Source organism: Copidosoma floridanum, unplaced genomic scaffold, assembly GCF_036245765.1.
Source record: "Copidosoma floridanum isolate Cflo_tuat_1 unplaced genomic scaffold, Cflo_Japanese_pri ptg000001l, whole genome shotgun sequence".
Lineage (NCBI taxonomy): Eukaryota > Metazoa > Arthropoda > Insecta > Hymenoptera > Encyrtidae > Copidosoma > Copidosoma floridanum.
Genome location: NW_028321878.1, coordinates 8,229,928 through 8,247,630, shown reverse-complemented (window position 1 = coordinate 8,247,630; position 17,703 = coordinate 8,229,928). Strand labels below are relative to the sequence as shown.

At 44.2% G+C, this 17,703-nt stretch overlaps 1 protein-coding gene across 5 annotated transcripts in view; it reads left to right on the top strand.

Moving 5' to 3' along the window:
* The window catches only part of ttk (zinc finger and BTB domain-containing protein ttk), a 126,638-nt gene that overhangs the window by 73,865 nt on the left and 35,070 nt on the right, over window positions 1–17,703 (top strand). For 3 of the 5 annotated variants that reach the window (XM_089594473.1, XM_089594453.1, XM_089594478.1), the window contains exon 1: window positions 16,404–17,520. The exons of the other annotated variants lie outside the window; for them this stretch is intronic. The gene's annotated coding sequence lies outside the window, so the exon portion shown is untranslated. Of the gene's footprint in view, window positions 1–16,403; window positions 17,521–17,703 lie in introns of those variants that run through there. 5 annotated transcript variants of the gene reach the window in all.

Below are 17,703 nucleotides of genomic sequence, written 5' to 3'. Positions count from 1 at the left end.
CGTGGACCATCCAGCAATTATCCATCGCAAAAGCTCCGAGGGGAGGAAAGCCCCCCCCCCCCCCCGATATGATAGGTATATCATCATCAAACACACATCCCCGCGGGAGCGAGTGGCGAAACAACTCGACCGGCCGACGAGCTCGTCCACACGCACACGCACACACACACACACGTATACACGTATATCGGAGGGGCGGATTCTGGAATATTCCTCAAGTATTTATATCCTGCGTAACGAGAGCGGAGCAGCTCAGGAGTGTACGGTCCGAGCCAATACATATGTATACATGCGCGCGGCCAAAGTAACCCAGGCCAATATCACCGGCTCGCACGAGTATGTGTGTAAGCGAATAGAAGGAGGTAGAAAGAGAGAGAGAGATAAACGACGACGACAAGCGACCGGGGGAGAGGGAGGAAAGAGGGTCTCGTGCAACGTTCCTTTTCGTCGTCGGCGTTGGTGATTATACGACGACGACGGCGAAGAAGAAGAAGAGGTGGAGGAGACGAGGTCGGACGACTCGTCGTTGGATATATGCATGTATAATATGAACGGGCGCACGCGTGTATACATACATACATATATGTAGGCGAGAGAGGTCGAAGGTTGAGCTCTATCTGTTGAAACGCGAAAACGAAGCGAATGGTGTGTGATTGTACGATCCTCTGATGGCGTCGTGTTCATAGATCGCTTGGAAATCGAGCTTTCCAAGCTCCGGAGCTTTTTTCTTTCCCGAAGCTTTGATGCGTCAAAGGGACACCTGAGTTTATAATATTTTTTGTTTTTTTCCCCGAGGGCTAGAGTTTGGTTGTTGCGCTTTGCACTGTTATCATGATACAAGGATGGAAAAAAAAAAAGAAAGAAAACGTAATAAGAGCCATAGAGGTCGGTCGCCCGCAATAGCGATACAGTTGCGACACATGCGCGTATAAAAAGGACACTCCGAGCCAACGCAGAGAGAGAGAGAGAGGGAAAAAAAGCATGCACTGGTTGCGGGGTGCAGCGAGGAGACGGCAATATTTTGCAAACACAAGCGCTCGCATACATATATATAAGCGTATAGGTATATAATATATATGTGTATTACATGCGCATGCAGCAGAGAGAGAGAGAGAGAGAGAGAATCGTCATCGTCGTCATCGGGTTTCGAGCGAGGGGCTGCTCTTATACATGTGTACGTACACATAACTGCACTCGGCAACGGATACACACTCCCAAGTCTCCCTTCTCTATCTGTCCGTTCGTCTGTCCGTCTGTCTGTGTCCCTCTCTTTTTTTTTTTTGCGCTCCTTTTGTCAAGTCCCTCTGTCTTTGTCTCGGCGAGGGTGTCTGGCTCGAGAGGGCGACGAAGGGGAAGGAAGACGAGGAGGAAAAGAGAATCCGAGCGTGTGTTTGTATGGGTATACATACGTATACACGTGTGCTTGCACGCGCGCTTGCCGTCATCGTACAGTATATATATATGCGGAGCGGGCAGCGTGCAGGGTATCGTAAAGTCACCGAGCGTTCCACGTAAGAATATTTTTGTTCGTGCGACGATGCTTTGGTGGAAAAAGGGTTCCCCGGGGGCACACCCATTCGATGCTTTTCTTTCAAAATTGAAGGAAAAAGAAAAGTAGGTTCTTGATTTTTAAGTGGAAAAACAATGTGCTTTTGCTTTTCGTCCAATAATTGAGACGACACACGCCCCCTTGAGAGAAACATCCAGGGATAATGTCTTCGTGAAAAATACTCGTCGTCGTCACCTCGCGAACGCGTACACAATCGAGAGTGTCCAATGCACGGAGTAAAATCTGAAAATTTCCAAATAAAGCGGTAAAGACAATTAAAACGCAATGCAAAGATTTAGATACGCATTACGAGTGGATGTGCGCGTCCCAAGCGACCAATGCCGCCCCCTCATTTTTATACACACCTCCGCTAATGACCAATCGCGTCCCCTATCACGTGTGGATATAATCAAGGTGGCCTCGACCAAATCCGTCGTTGTGCACCGATTTGATTAATAAAATCTCTACGTTGGACTGATACGTTCATTTTTCTTTTGTTATTATAAATAGGTATACAATTACTTGTGATCGAATGAAAGTATATATAAATAAATAAAAACAATAACGAGCTAGGAATGGATAAACGCCGGACACTCGATTTTCTCGAGGGACAATGTATATTCAAGACGGTGCTCTGCGAGACGGAGAATCGGTTCGGGGCACTCCTCGAAAACACGCGTATATACATACATATATTATGCGTTTGCAAAGCCGAGCCAAGAGAGAGAAGGAGAGACGTATATGGAGCTCGGAGGGAGGCCGATTATTGCGGTGCGAGCGGGACGGAAGGGTGCGCTGAAGGAGAGAGGAAGGGATGCCTGGCTCGCAAAATATACAGCCGACGAGCGCGTGGATGCATCGCAAAATATGTGACTTGTTGCTATATAACTCGAGAGAATCGAGGAGGGACTCTGTGGATAGGGGCGAGCTCATGTTCGTCGCACATCCCTCCTCCCTTCTCTCTTTTGCATCGAATATACAACCGAAGCTTTCGAGCTGCTCGGTGTGCTCTTGCCTTTTGAAAACTGGCTGAACCTCGATCGAAGGCCCATCGGGGGTGCGGTGGCTGGAAATTTTCTAGGACGTACGTGCCTGCAGATGGTTGACGAGAGCGCCCTCCCCCCCTCCAACCCTGTTTTTCCCAATTCAGGTACGCAGCCCTTTCAGTCTCGGTTCGCTTGTAATCTGTTCTCGAGAAGGATGCATTATTTTCCTTTCTCGGATTTTATGGGGCTGCATATTACGTTGGCGATTTTTACGTTGAATCTATGATGGGGAAAAAAAGCGGTTCGTTGCGTGTACGGATGCTGCAGACGTTAACGCGAATATCAAAGTGATCGATCATACGACTAATTTGTTTTCTTCTTTGTCTCGGGTAGTTTGGGCTAAAGTTGAACCGTCTCGGGGTGTTTGCTTGCTGTTGTTGCCGTTATTGTCAATTTGTATCAGCTTTGGAGCCCGGCCTTTTCCCCTTGGTTTTCAACAATTGACGAGACAACTGTACACTCGTGTCTTGCACTGAAGAAAATGTATAATTTCTTCTCTTTTTTTTTTTTTTTTTTTTTTACGAAACATCATAAATCTTGTGACTTTTATTCTCAGTCAATTTTACGTGAATTATACGGACAGTTGGGCCCATCATGGCATACGTAGCCCCCAGCAATTTCGGGCGATTCACACGCATTTGTGTACACTTGCAAAAATCGATAGTCATCGGGGCTCATTGGTTTTCTAAACTCAAAAAATCTCCACGAGAAACTCCATAGTGTCCAGTTGCTTTTTTCTCGACGCGCGCACGATGTACATACGTGTTTACGTACGTGCGTGTTATCGTAAAATTTAAAATTCATTCACGTCCCGGGAATGCCTATTAACGCGCGCTAATGAACCGTAATGGCTCGTTTATAGATATATACCCTCGTCCCATGTCTCTCTTTCTGTCGGACACGTTTACAAATTTAACAGCTAAAACTCTACGGTGCTTTCTACTTTGGAAATTCAGCCAAGGCTCTTCTCGTCCGCGCAAACAAACCCATACGCACACACACATACACCACACTCACAGAGTTCGATCAGTGGTCGTAAAATATTTATCAGAGCGTGCGATTCATCCTAGGCAAACACAATAGCGTATTGTCATACGAGCGTGTATGTGCAATGCGCTTTATCTCTCCCTCTGTCCTTTTATTTTATTTTTTTTTTTGTTCATTGCTACCGTGCTCTGTGCTCAAAAGTTCTATTATATTTTGTGATTCGATATAATTCCATGACGAAAGAGCCAAAGTTTACGTAACGATTCTAAATGTGTACTATTTCGTGGTTTTTTTTTTTTTATTCGAAATTCGTCTCCCGTGACCATTATTCCTTGCGATTAAACAGCGGAAAACTATATCCTAAAATGTGAAAAAATGCGTACAAGGAAGGTGTTCTTTTATTTTTATTTCATTCTCAAAAGCTAGGAATTTCCGAGACATAAAAACCCCACCCCGAACAAAAATTTATTACAAGCTTTTAATCCCATCTGCGAGTCCTTTTTTTTTTTCTTCATCTTCCTTTCTCTACCGTCGCATCGTTTCAACGTTCTGTTCTAAATATACCCGTGCGCGCATCCGAAAAGCCATACCTACGCATAAGATAACAGTACACACCCATCAATGATACCTCCAGTGTGTACACGCACTGGTACACAATACAATTATCCTATACGCCCCTCGCACTTTGAATACCCACCTGTACATAGTTTCTATTTTATTCGACGGTCAACGTGTCCATATTTTTCCCCTATGGTCAATGCAGCCACAGAAACAGGTCCCAACGCGTCCTTAATATTCATCTTGCCCACTTGAAGCCTAAGGAGGAAAAAAAAAAAAAAAAAAAAAAAACTGAAAAGGAAAGAAAAGAAAAAAGATCCCTTCCCTCGTTCCCATTAAAAGAGTTGAGGTCCTTAAACGCACCATCCTCGAAAAGTAAAACATCTCCCGCTGCTGCTCGAAGGCACGCATACCTTACCTTAAAACACACAGGCACGTACACTCACGAGTCAAGTCGAAAACCGTTATCACCACACACAACTCACTCGGCGGGCGAGCGAGAAAAGGTTTGAAAAAGAGAGAGAGAGAGAGAAATATAAAAGGAGACGAGGCGGGCTGTATATATAGTTCTCTCCCGAAAAGAGCAGCGTCTTCGGCAGCATGATTAAAAGAAAAAAAAAAAAAAAATCCCGTAATCCCGGGAGAGACAAGTGGGCGAGGACTCTCCTGAAAGAAAAAAAAAAAAAAAAAAAAAAGAAAAAAAAAGAAAAAAAGTAAAGGATTCATAAAGAAATCGTGAGCGTGCGGGGTCAATTTGTCCCGCTTGCATATGTGTGCATATATATATATGTACACGCTCGATGGGTGGCGTGCACTCCCTCTCTCTTCCCTCCTCTCTTATACGTACGAAATCGTCCTCGTCGTCGCACTTTGATGTAACGAGAGAGACCCGGGGAATGTGTGAGACGCATACGTATACTTGTACAATAACGTGTATCTCTGAGTATGAATGTGTGTGGGTCGGAGGGAGGAAGAAGGAGGAGGAGGAGGAGCACATCGAAAATGTAGGACACGCTCGCCTCGCGCAAGCACCGGGGCACATATACACTGGCGCGTATTATATATGTATACATCATCCATGCATCGACTACCGCAGCTCTCTCTCTCTCTGTATGGTGATCCCTCCTCATCAGTGCTCTTTGTATGGATATATATATATTGTATGATATGTATATACAAGGCGGATGAATCTTTATCGCGCGCGCGTGCAGCGGCCAAGTGACTTCTGTACCGCTTACCCGTGGCACCCCTTAGCACCATTTTTGGCCTATATACTTACCCATTGCGTGTACAATAAATTGAAAATCATTGACAAAGGGGCAAGACCTTGATCCATATTTGTTTTTTGTTTTTTGTTTTTGGTTTTTTTGTTTGTTTTTTTTTTTTTTTTATGCTATTTTTTCCTCTCGCTATGGCTTCGCACGCACTGACACGACGGACCCCAGGTAGTTACGTAAAAAAAAAAAAAAAATCCGCTTACGCGTAGGCGTAGTGTACCGTTTTTATTCCCGCCGCGGCACGTCGATCGTAACTTTTAACTCCGCGTCCGCGTATAATTGCTCTCGGACTTTATTGCCCGTCCCAGAAAAGGCCGTCGCGCGTCCGCGGGTTATTGGGGAGAAGGAAGGTAAGAAAAAAAAAAAAAAAAATCAACTTTTATCAATTCTCTCGTTGTAACGTGTATAATATTATACCTCTCAGGGGTGTAAAAAAGTGAAAAATACGATTTGAAGTCACTCGCGGGTAATATTATTGCTTCATTATCTTTTGCGGTGCGCGTATGCGATGTATAAAAATGATACAAGCGCTTCGAGGCGCGTAAGTCAAGTGGTAGTATTTACAAAATTTTCAACCCACCAGACCCTCTTTTTCCGTATATACACACCACACATACACACAGGTACTAATATATGGACGATAAGAGCGCATACGCAAAATACTCCGTTATGTATAGCTGCTGGTGTGCAGTAGAACCACGTGCACGATAAACAGCACACGAGTAAAGGATATATATATATTGCGTACTATGTATGTCTATGTATAACATAAGAAGAGAGGGAGGGAGACGATGCGTCTGAGTAACGGATGATGTGCACATATACCTATTGCTTCCGTAAGGAGGAAACAAACACTTGTCGCTGATGCGTGCGAGAGGGAAAATTGGTTTTCCCTTGTCTTTTACTTTTAACACGACTTGGGGCACCTTCCTTTTTATCCTTTTCATTGTGACTTGGCGTTCGTGGCTCGTAAGATTTTCTTACATTGTGGATTTATTTGTGTGTGCACTAGTACGGTACATGACGACCCCTCAGGAAAAGATAATGGTATATTTTTAAAACTACCTCAGGGATTTTTTTTTTCTAGTAACAATCAAGTTGGAATAATATATAATTTAGGGTTTTCGAAGTCACTTCCTTTGAGAGCGATGCCTCCACTTGCAGTAGCCCGTTGACAGTACAATGTAGAAAAGGATCTGCCACGTAGATCATTCAATATTCTGTGCTGACGTTTAAAATGTCCAATGTATTTACTGCCGTTGTTAAGCAAAAAAAAAAAAACGTGAAGAAAAAAATCTGTACTCTAAATCACAGCTTTCAGATTATAGCAAAATTATAAAAACTAAGCCACCGAAGCTCTTTGAAACAACTATATTTCAATAAACTATTACGATGAAATGCAGCATGACAATATTTTAAAACATTTGTACCTCACTTGAGGTTTAAAAAAGTCAAGTTGATAAAAATGTTATTGATTATTTCGTTGACAAATGCTAGGCAGGTGATAATATAGATGTAAAATTCACATTTGGTCATGTCATTTTATACTTTGCTTACTACGAAAAATCGTATAAAGTACTCATGAACTTTTCTTTCGATTGTTCGACATCAAAACCCTTTACTTCACCCACACGTATAATATGATAGAAACACATGTCAGCTAGCAATAGTTTTAATGATTAATTTTTGTTTTGTTTCAGGTAAGCGCACTTCTGGACTATATTATACGACGTTCCAAGTCATCATTCCTAGTTTGTAAGTACACCAACAAAATTAGAAAAATAAATATTTTATTGCACTCTATTATACCGCAAGTCCTATACATGCAAGTAACCCTCCCCACGGATGCTTATCGCGTATCATTCTGTAACCCCAATGAGTTTCACTAGATCGAAAAACACGAGTGGCTCGAGTACACGAATAGCAAGTATATAATTGACGTGCTCGACAACAATTGACGAGACCCAAACGCATATGATAGGTATAACATTTTATCTATCTATACTTGGTCCAAGCGCCAGTGACCTACATCCATCAGTCTATCCAACTATAATGTACATAAGGCCATCAACTTCAGTCTTGGCTTACTGCACCCTTCCTGAAAATCACAACGTCGGTCCACCTAAACATACATATGTTACATTATATACGCGTCTATCGTTTTCTCTCCTCCACTTGACACCATATACATAGGCTTGTATACATATAGATGGGTGTGTACGTGAATCCACGCGTGTGTTCTGCAAATGCTCTTCGTGACTGGAGCCTCGCCACGCCAATTAACTTACCTCTGCTTGCATCCACACGGGATATTTGCCATCGCACCGCGGCTTCTCGTTGCAGCGTATTGTCTCCCTCCTTTTTTTACCCCAGGGAAAACACATAATCCTTATTGTTAACGCTAGATCAAGCGCGCGAGAGCCGAGGCGTCGACGGGAATCCGTTTTGTCGATTTTTACGAGGAGTTTATATGGTATTGAGTATATCTACGTATTGCCGCTTTTGGATTATTAGTCGCTTGACTATTTTGTTTATAGTTGAGGAAACGAGGAAACAACAAGTAAAATCGTTTACACGAAAAACGCCGTTTGCGATAAACTTAGCATACAGTATACCTGCACCATCTCTACTAGTTTGTACTTTTTTTTTTTCTTTTCCTCAACAAATTACCGTCGTAAACATCAAGACACATTGCATAAATACCTACATCCATGGTACGAGAAAACGGGCTGCAAGTTGTTGCACTCGGTTATTTGGCTCCCATCGGCATGGCTTTAATCTCCCATGGAACTCACTCATGATTATCCATTGCATTTCAATTACCATGGATCACTTTTTGTTGAAAGCCGTGATTACTGGTAAAATTTAAAAACTTAGCGAAGACGTAATGTTTCACTTTAACCTGGAAAACCACCGAGGTCCTTTAGATTCGCGGAACAGTTACCGATTTGCGTTCCCTAGTGATTCTCATTCAACGGCGCACGTGTATTAAACAGACACCTTGTTTTATCGCAAACCACCTACGAAAAGAATGTACAAAAAGGACATGTACAGCTTCCCCGTCTCTTTTTCAATGAGCAAAAAAGAAGAAAAAAAACACACGCAACGCTTTCGTCCTCGAAAAATCGGCAAACAGCCTTTTCCACGAGCACGCTATACACCCGACCAAGGAACAACAGCATCGAGCATACGGAAAAAAAAAAGAGGAGGAAAAAAAAAAAAAGGCGAAGCCCAACAAAACTTTCCCTCGTAGGTACATGTACAGCCGATGATGCACATAATAGGCATACACGAGTATATCGGCTCGGCTAGACTTTCGCGTCCTCGGCGACGTCCACCGAAGCGAGTCTCTCTCTCTCTCTCTAAACAGTAGTAGATGGTGGCATTAACGGCTCGCGAGAGCTATATACACACACAGCCAGCCGATCGGCTGCGAAACTTTCGTCGTGGTAGAGCCGGCTCTCGTATATATGCATGTACGCGGGCAAAAACTGATCGCAGCGAGACATACACATGCACACACACACCGTTGCTGCAGGCATTTTACGCGTAATGGTATATCATGCCGCATAGGTATAGAGGTAGTGGGCAAACAACGCGAGTGTGTATGGCATAGATGACCAGAAAGAGAGAGAGAGACACGTCGTTCCGAGCTGGCACATCCTGGCACTCCCCCAGAGAAGAAGAAGGAGGACGAGGCGCAGCACACGGACTAGGAGGGACGCAACTCTGTCTCTCATTCTGTCACTCGACGCTATACTCTGTCGTTCTCTCTTACTGCCGCTGAGCGCAATTGCCACGTCTGTGTCAGTGTATTTGTGTATACGTGCACGCGTCACATTGCGACGACGACGACTACCTACATATTTATTGCGTATGTATGCATCTCGTGTATGAGTATTCGTCGCAGTTCGCTATACGTGCATGGTAAGAGCCAATCCTGCAACGAGCAAAGTGCAGCGGTGGCTCGATTTCTGCCAGTGGGTACTTGAATATGTATGCGTGTACGAGCACACATTGTGCCCTACATGCGCGCGGGGCGAGAGGAGAACATTTGTTTAGTCGCGCTAGGACGACCAAAGTCTGCGTTTTGCCATTGCTGTGGAGACTTTTATGTCGGGCATGAAATGATTACCAAAAAAAAAAAAAAAAAAAAAAAAAAAAAAATTACAAGACAAATCAAAGAGTTCGTAACGAGAGATGTGATCATTTAGTATACATACATAGTCCGATTGAACGAATAAAACTACTTTGCATCAATGAGAAAACGGAGACGAAAAAACGTGCGCTTCACCTCCAACCTCCTCGACGTGTATGTACATGTGACATCTTACAACTCCGAGTTTGATTCTATGTACAGTTGACATACTAGCCATTGGGACAATTCCTCGCCTATGAAAAACCGTGTCCACTCCACGGAAAAGCTTTTGTACCGTAGACGAGCGCTTTACGACACGCGCACTGCACACAAAGGAGCTTTAATTTCGCCCTTTCGGGGATATCCCTGTCCAATGGAGAAATATGTAGAGGGAAGCTTTTTGTCCCAGTGGTTTTGCAAAGCACGAGTAAGAGAAAACTGAGTGCGGTCCCGGAAAAGGCGCCTTTGATACCTCGAGCAACTTTGTCCCGCCTACATGCTTGCGGGGATTTTTCCCTAAAGTGCATAAAAGCTCCGAGAGGCTGTTGCTCGGTAAGCTTTTACGGTCACTTTCGCCATCTCTCGAGTTTTAGCTCTTTCGCGCATAGCTGTATCATTTAGCTGACTGTCCGTTTTACAGGCTTGTTTTTTTTTTCGCCTAGCATAAGCGGGCCAAAGGAGCACTGCATTCGCATTTTTACTGCTTTGTGAAATAATGCACCCCTTCTGGGTGTACTTACACCTATGTAACTGCGACTGCAGTGACGACGTGAACTCAAATGGGCTGAAAAATCTTTGCGTGAGAGTATATATACAGGACTTTTCTCCACAGAAACGCTAACCCTCTTCCCTTATTCCAGGACAACGAGATGACTAAATGTGTCTCGGAAATAATTATACAAACAACACGCTGAGATTTCGAGCAAACACCCGTGTGGATATAAAATTTTTTACAGGCGCCGGTGCTCGTTTATTATGTGTGTCTAGGTAAGGTAGACGTAATGCAATTATACGCGAGTCTCACGTTCTACTTTGGTGCTCGTTTCTTTGTACTCGTATACGTACAGTTGGGATATTACTGTATAGGTAAAGTATAAGTTACAGGTACAGCGACGTCGTCGAAGATGGGGATGATTCAACGATTTTGAAAACTTTTCTGTTTGGGAGTGTTGGCTATATTTATATACGTGGGTAATAAATAACCGAGGGCGACGACTAGTTTTCCGATCGAGGATAGTATAATATATTAAATTAGAGGGACAAAAAAAAAGAGAAAAAGAAATGTCTGTGCGGCCTCAATTTGGGTACCTATACTTAATTAACAAATAAATTCATAACCAAGAACGTTTTCACCATTATTATGCACAAAGAGAATAAAACATTAACCATCAAAATAAATCCTTAAAATGCATATATTTTCTACGGTAAATAATCGCGAGTTTATTTCAATATACAAGCATAAGTTTATTGCGTTTTCATTTCAATTTTTCATTGTATCGGATTGAAATTAAAACAGCGTACAAGTGTTTCTCGATACGAGACGAGAATTTGAATAAATTTTCAAGACGAGACGAGACGTCCCGAAAAAAATTCTCGTCTCGCACAGGCTTAATACGTATACATGTACCAAGCTGAGAGAACAAAAAAAAACAAAGAGATCGAAGCCCTAGGAGAGGAGGAGGGGGTTGCAGCTCCGGGATATTTTCGGGCCGAGCCACCTCGCCCCCCGCCAGAGACGCTCGCCTTGCCCTTAAAATAATTTTCATCCTGGTAGCTCGCTCTATACTCTCCGGGGCTCGCGTGTACATAAGTCGCCATAGCTCGGCGGCGAGTGTCCAGCTTACGATTACTCTCTCGATTGATCTGCTTGATTCACCTGTATCTGTACACACCCAAAACGTGAAACCTAGAAAAAAAAAATAATAATAATAAAATAAATAAAAATAAAATAAACATACCACGAATGCGAAATCAACCTGATCCCCCTTAATACCCTTAACTCGCCTATACATATATATTTTTTTCATCCTCTCGTTCAAAGCTCGTCGATGGCTTCGCGTGCGCGCGTACGTATGTATACACTCCCGACACGAGCTAGCACGGCCATCTGACCTCAATCGAAATTCGGTCGATCGATCGACCCCCCACCCCCTTTCGCCTACCCCGCGCATCAATCTATTCCGGGCTGATGCGTCGTCCACTCGCTTTTCCAGGATATCGACGCAATGGCGCTCCTCCCGTTTTCCAACCCCCCCCCCCTCTTCGTCCCTACTGGCTTTATATCTATGGTTTTTTTGTGTCTCCTGTAATCGATATGCTCCCCCTTTTTTTTTTGCCTTTTGACCCGAGTGAGGCTGTACAGCGTTTGAGCTTCGCTGAAGCGAAATTTATACTTTCCCGTTGTGCTTTATAAACAATAGTATTGTACAGAGGTTGTCATTTATTTGTCATTAAAATTATTCCGAAACACTCTCTGCCCAAGGTCGAATCCTATCATCACTGCTCAGCTTCTGCATCGGTAATTTTTACGTGGAAAGGGAGAAAACACGTCGTGCCACAAAACCCCGTGAAAATTTCACTTCGAGCGCACGACGAGCTTGCGAAGTACACATCATAATATTACACGCGACAGTTGACACTTGCGTTATTTGCGCTTGTGTATACGTGCTCCCACCAATCTAGGTCAGTCCTTCGCAATTGTACCGGCTCCTTGAACAAACAAGCTTTGGGGGGGAAAGGATAAAAAAAAACCTTCCCACCACTCATCCCCAACGCGCGTATTAAACTTACCTAAATTGAAAAATCGGCGCCCGCATGTGCCATTCACCCTCCTCCCATCGTTCCCCGTTTCGTTAAAGGCGCAACCCCTCGAAAAATCATCTCAGACGTAAATTAAGTAGATACATCCAAAAAGCTCTTTTGTACACTCACTTTCTATATACATACATACATACATAGAGTTTTCGTTGCCCGCAGCTTTTATACATAAGTAATATTAGACGAGGCGCATCCGCGGGTCGTGGACTACAAATCCCTCGATTGCGTCACTCGCACGTGCCACCGTTACTATGCGTATACAGCCTCGTTTCCTCGAGTTATACATACATAGGTGGCACGAGTGTGTACTCATTGGAGTATGCTTATAATATGTAGGCTCTACAAGAACCTCGTGGACACTTTTTTCTTCGACTCCTTTTTTTTTTTTTTTTTTTTTTTCTCTCGAGTGCCCAAAGTGCAAGCATAGTATGAAAGACATTGCATGCAGAGGCAATGACCCTCCTTATAAATCCACGAAAATATATATAGCTACCTCCTTCCCTCTATTTTCAATTCCCTCACTCCACGCGTCTAGCCATTGGTTTTTTCGTCCACTCATTGTTACACTATTGCCGATCTCGTCCGATCGATCGGCTTGTACAAAATCGATGATTATGGTACTCTCCGAAAAGCTACTTATTGAGCTACGCAATTAACTAGTCGATTGTGGTACATTGATGTTTGTACTACACGTGTTCGAAGCTTTTTTTTTTTTTATCACCTTTTGGTTCTTCTTTTTTCTTCCAATGATGATTTATATATTACGCTCAGTGTTGGTTGGTTTTTAGTACATATACGTGTACACACGAGCCAAGAAGGAATATTTTGCTTGCGGACGATCAATCACTCTCGATCCTGTCTCTCGATAATTGCGCAATATTTGGTGCTCCGTTGGCAATAAGGAAAAAAAAAAAAAAAAAAAAAGGCAAATGAAAAACACTACTGTGTGTCATAATTATCTGCATCAAAGTGGTTTGCATCGCTATAAAGCCTCTGATTAGTCGTCTGTGGTTGTGGTGGTGGTAAGTTGTATATGTAGTATTTCGCTTAATGGGTGTACATCTGCATATAGAGAGGCTACCGCGTCCAACGAATCGTTTACTAAATTTGAATCCCAATCATTTGGAGATGCGCGAGTATAGGATCGTTATCATCGCTAATGATTAAATAATTGAGAAATTTCACGTTGCTCTATCGAGTTTCAATAAATTCGACGGAGAGATAATTGAAGTTATCCAAACGATTTAGTCAGTGGTTGCGATGAGATTAAAAAAAAAAAAAAAAAAAGTGTTTTTGAAGGTCCAGCTGTGGTTTGGGGTTTTTCTGGGAACGCCCGATTCTCCCCTTTGGGGCAATTTTGCGCACACACAATTACATACACAAACAAAAAGGCTCACCTCAAGTTTAGGCTGTAAGTTTACCGAGAAAAACCTCTTATTTGAGAGCACGCGGGCACTGGGGTATTCCCCTTTGAGTAACACCAAGTAAGGTATAGTTTATGGGAAATCCCCGCAAAAGGAGGTGATGCACCAGCAAGAATCAGCCATCGGGGGTGATGAAAAAAAAAAATATCATCGTTCTCCCTCGCGCGTTTTATCTGACATGTGTGGTCCCCACTTTGTCCCTACGTACAGGTAGGTAAATGGCGACTCCACATCACGTCCACGACTCTAGTACAGAGAGCACCTGTTGTGCGTATGCGTATTACAATATTTATGTACCGTACGCACATGGGAGAGGGAGAGGAGGAAAAAAAGTGCAGGGAAGACGAAAAAAAGGAGTAAAAAACGTAGCATTAGTAGCATAAAAAGTATACAAGACAACGTAAACGTATATCGGTAACGTGTGTACCTATGTAGGTATCGCGAACGCGGTTTTCTCGGCTGGAAAAACTCGCGCGTTAAGATACCCAAGGCCGGGACTTTGCCACACACACTTACGCATAAGATACGTGTATTATACGTGGATATGAAGTAGGTATTATAACATCGAGCCCCGTGCTGTATACCGTACAGTGGTGGTCGTCTCGCTCGCGCCCACGAGCCTTTTTTTTTTCTTTTTCTTTTTTCCTTCTTTCCTGTTTCGTTCACTCTTGTGTACTTGGGTGACTACTTGTGTGTGTGTGTGTGTGTGTATGCCTTGTGCCGTAAGCACTTTGCTTTTTTTCCCTATTCGTATAATATACACACCACGGTCGTGCTAATTGTTACTCCTACGTCTCTCGCGTGCACCAATCTATAACTCCTGTATGTAACGCTCTCCTGCGAGCCAATGTACACAACTGTACGTGTATGTATATGTGTGTGTGTGTGTGTGTTACCTATACGTACGTCACGCGAGGCGTGTCACGTGTCGCAATGAAGGGGCATGGGCTCGTTGTTATTGTCGGTGCCGCGTGTAGGTGCGTTGATGGAGTGCTCAGGATGATAAGCTTGAGGAGGAATATGGCTCGTGCTGTTGCGGAAGCGTTTATTGCTATAGCTAGCTTTTTTTTTTTTTTTCGTTCCACGATATGTGTCTTGCGGTCTTATGGAGAGGGGGGGGGGATTACGAGCTAGGCGTTGCTTGGGGTTGCTCGACACGAACATTTAACTTGTCTGCATGGTAAGCGAAAATTTTTCCACTACCGCGTCCAACGTGATGATGGGCTCTCTAATCAAGTATCATCGTTATTGTTCCCAACTCGCGCCCCAAATAACGTCGTCACAACTGTCATCCCGTATAATTGTGTCGGTACTTGACAAAAAAAAGCACCTTCATCTCACATCTCGCATGTGAGTACCGCGCGTCCATTATCATACCGATTCCCTTAGTATGATCGGCAAAGACGTATTTTCCGCGTAAACTCGAGCCGCATCGAAGCAACGTCGTATAAACGTGTCCAAAATACGAGAAACGGTGCTTAGTACCAAGGCATGCTCGCACGAGACACGGCCGTAAAAATTTCCCGAAAAATCTCATCCCCTCCTCGGGCCAACCCTTGGAAGAAGGATGGAAGGACGTAAATCCCCGTTGTCGAAAATCCTCGAGGGGGTTCGAAAACTTTCTCCTTCTCGTCCCAACCCCTGGAAAATAAAGAGGGGGATTGGGTTACTCTCTCGCACACCATCGATATTATACATATATTGGTACTTGTGGTTGCACTCCCGCACAGCCCCCACTTTTCGTTCCAACGTGGATGCACGCTGGTCCCTTTCACCTCTCCCTCTTGTGTGTTCGACCCCTTGGGACGGTCCCAAGGCAACGGACAAGACAAGGCACCCTTAGTTTGCTTTTTCTCTCTCTCTCTCTCTCTCTCTCTCTCTCGCCCTCCCCCATCAAGGTACGATTCTTCGAACGAGCCACCAAGAGACGGACCGACCTTCTCACGTGCACGTGGTCGCTCTGAAAGTCCCTCTATAGCGGGTGGTTATTAAAAACAATCATACATTTCGCAAGCTGGAGTCGATAGTTAACGCAGGGTGACAATACATCAAGCGAAAAAGAAAGGGAGCAGCAAGTGTTTGAAAATGGCAAAACGGAGCCTCCGACTCTTTGACGCTTGATATCGCTTCCCTCGTCCTCGACACCGAGGCACCCAACCCCGTGTACGTGTGTATAATCTCTCTCTGTGTGTCTGTAGCTGTGCTGCGCCTCTTTTTTTTTTTCTCGATGTGTATAGCGTGGCAGCGAGGCAACACACAGCAGCGGTAGCGAAACAACACAGTGGCAAGGGGAAAGAGGCGACGTGGGGGTTGCCTCCAACCAGGAGGGGGAGGGCGGAAAATGACTCGATCTCTATGTATATACCACTCTCTCGCTCTCGCTCGCCGTTGCAAGGGGGAGTCGTCGTCGTCGCTGATGTGGTTGTGCAAGCTACGCACACATATATATATACATATACAGTCGTAGCGGGGTGCGCGGGGGTGGGGTGGACTACTTCATGTGTATATATACATGTGCTCGCTCGGGGTAGTCGTGGTGGGGGGGAGAGAGAGTCGGGGCTCGGGGCGCGCCGGCGCTCGGCTCCGCTCGTGAGTTTCGCTCCAACTCTCCGCGAGAGCAGACGCACGTTGGACCGACGGCTGCAAGCACGACCCGCGGCTGCGTGTACATACACACACATATACCAAGAGATATATAACTCGGAGGAGGAGGAGAGCGACCTTCGTGCTCCCTCTCTCTCTAGACTCCCTCCCGAAGAGTCTTGTGTGTATACGCGTCGCGTTCAAGCCAAAGAGGAGATTTTCCATCGCTGAGGGAGATTGTTGTTATTATAATTATTATTATTATTATTAATATTGTTTTCCTCGACGCCGGTGTTGGTTTTTCCCTTCGATTTTACGTTTTTTCATTTTTGTTTTTTTTTTCTTCCTTTTTTTTTTTTTCGATCGAAACACTTGTTTGTTAACACACCCTGTGTTCCATAACTACTGCCTTCTACTAGAAGATAAGAAAAAAACACTCGTGCGCGAAGAGAGAAACACTCGCGAAATCCCGAGTGGCGTGTGTGCAAACAAATAACTATAGAGTATACTGTGATTCAAAAAAAAAAAAAAAAAAAAAGGGGCGCAGCCCACCAGACTAGAGAACCATCAAGTACTACGCGACACAATCATCGTCGTCATCGCAGTCTTGGGGGCCGTGCGCGATTACGCAACATATATAAGCGTGGCCGTGAGCTGCAAGAAGGAGGAGGAGGAGGAGTCGAAATCATACGTGCAGCCCATACACCCGAGAAGGAGACCATCGCCGTCGTCCTCGTCGCGCTGTCGTGCTAAAAAAAATTCCGAGGGGAGCGAGCGAGACGCCAAAGTGTTGTAAGACCGCCATCGTCCGTATACACACGATACAATACACAAACTCGCCCTCGTTTCAAAGTGCAGTTATCCGTCGTCCGGTGCGATTGTTGTTTTTGTTTGTTGCTGTTGTTGTTCTCGATCATAAGTAGTTACATCGGAGATAGTGCGAAACGTCGAATTTTTTTTGGTTCGTTCGCTGATGATAGTAATATAAAAAAAAATAAAAATAAAAAAAAAAACCGAAGAAAGAGGACATGCGGCTAGTTCTGTCGCCTGTGCCTGCACTTGTAGCAACGTCATCAGCGGGGAGGAGCAGCAGCAGCGAGCCGATGCGCCACTTGCTGGATAGAGCGCGACACTCGATACGGTAAACGATTTACGATGCTTGATCGGATTTATTTCTTTCTTTCCCCCCCCCCATCCCATTTATCTTTTTTTTTTTTTTTTTTTTTTTTTTGTTTCATCCTCGATGAGGAAAATAGAAAGTCAAAGGTGATGAGAAAAAGAAACCTTGGTTCAAAGCGTACCGAGTAGAGATTCAGGCATAGCG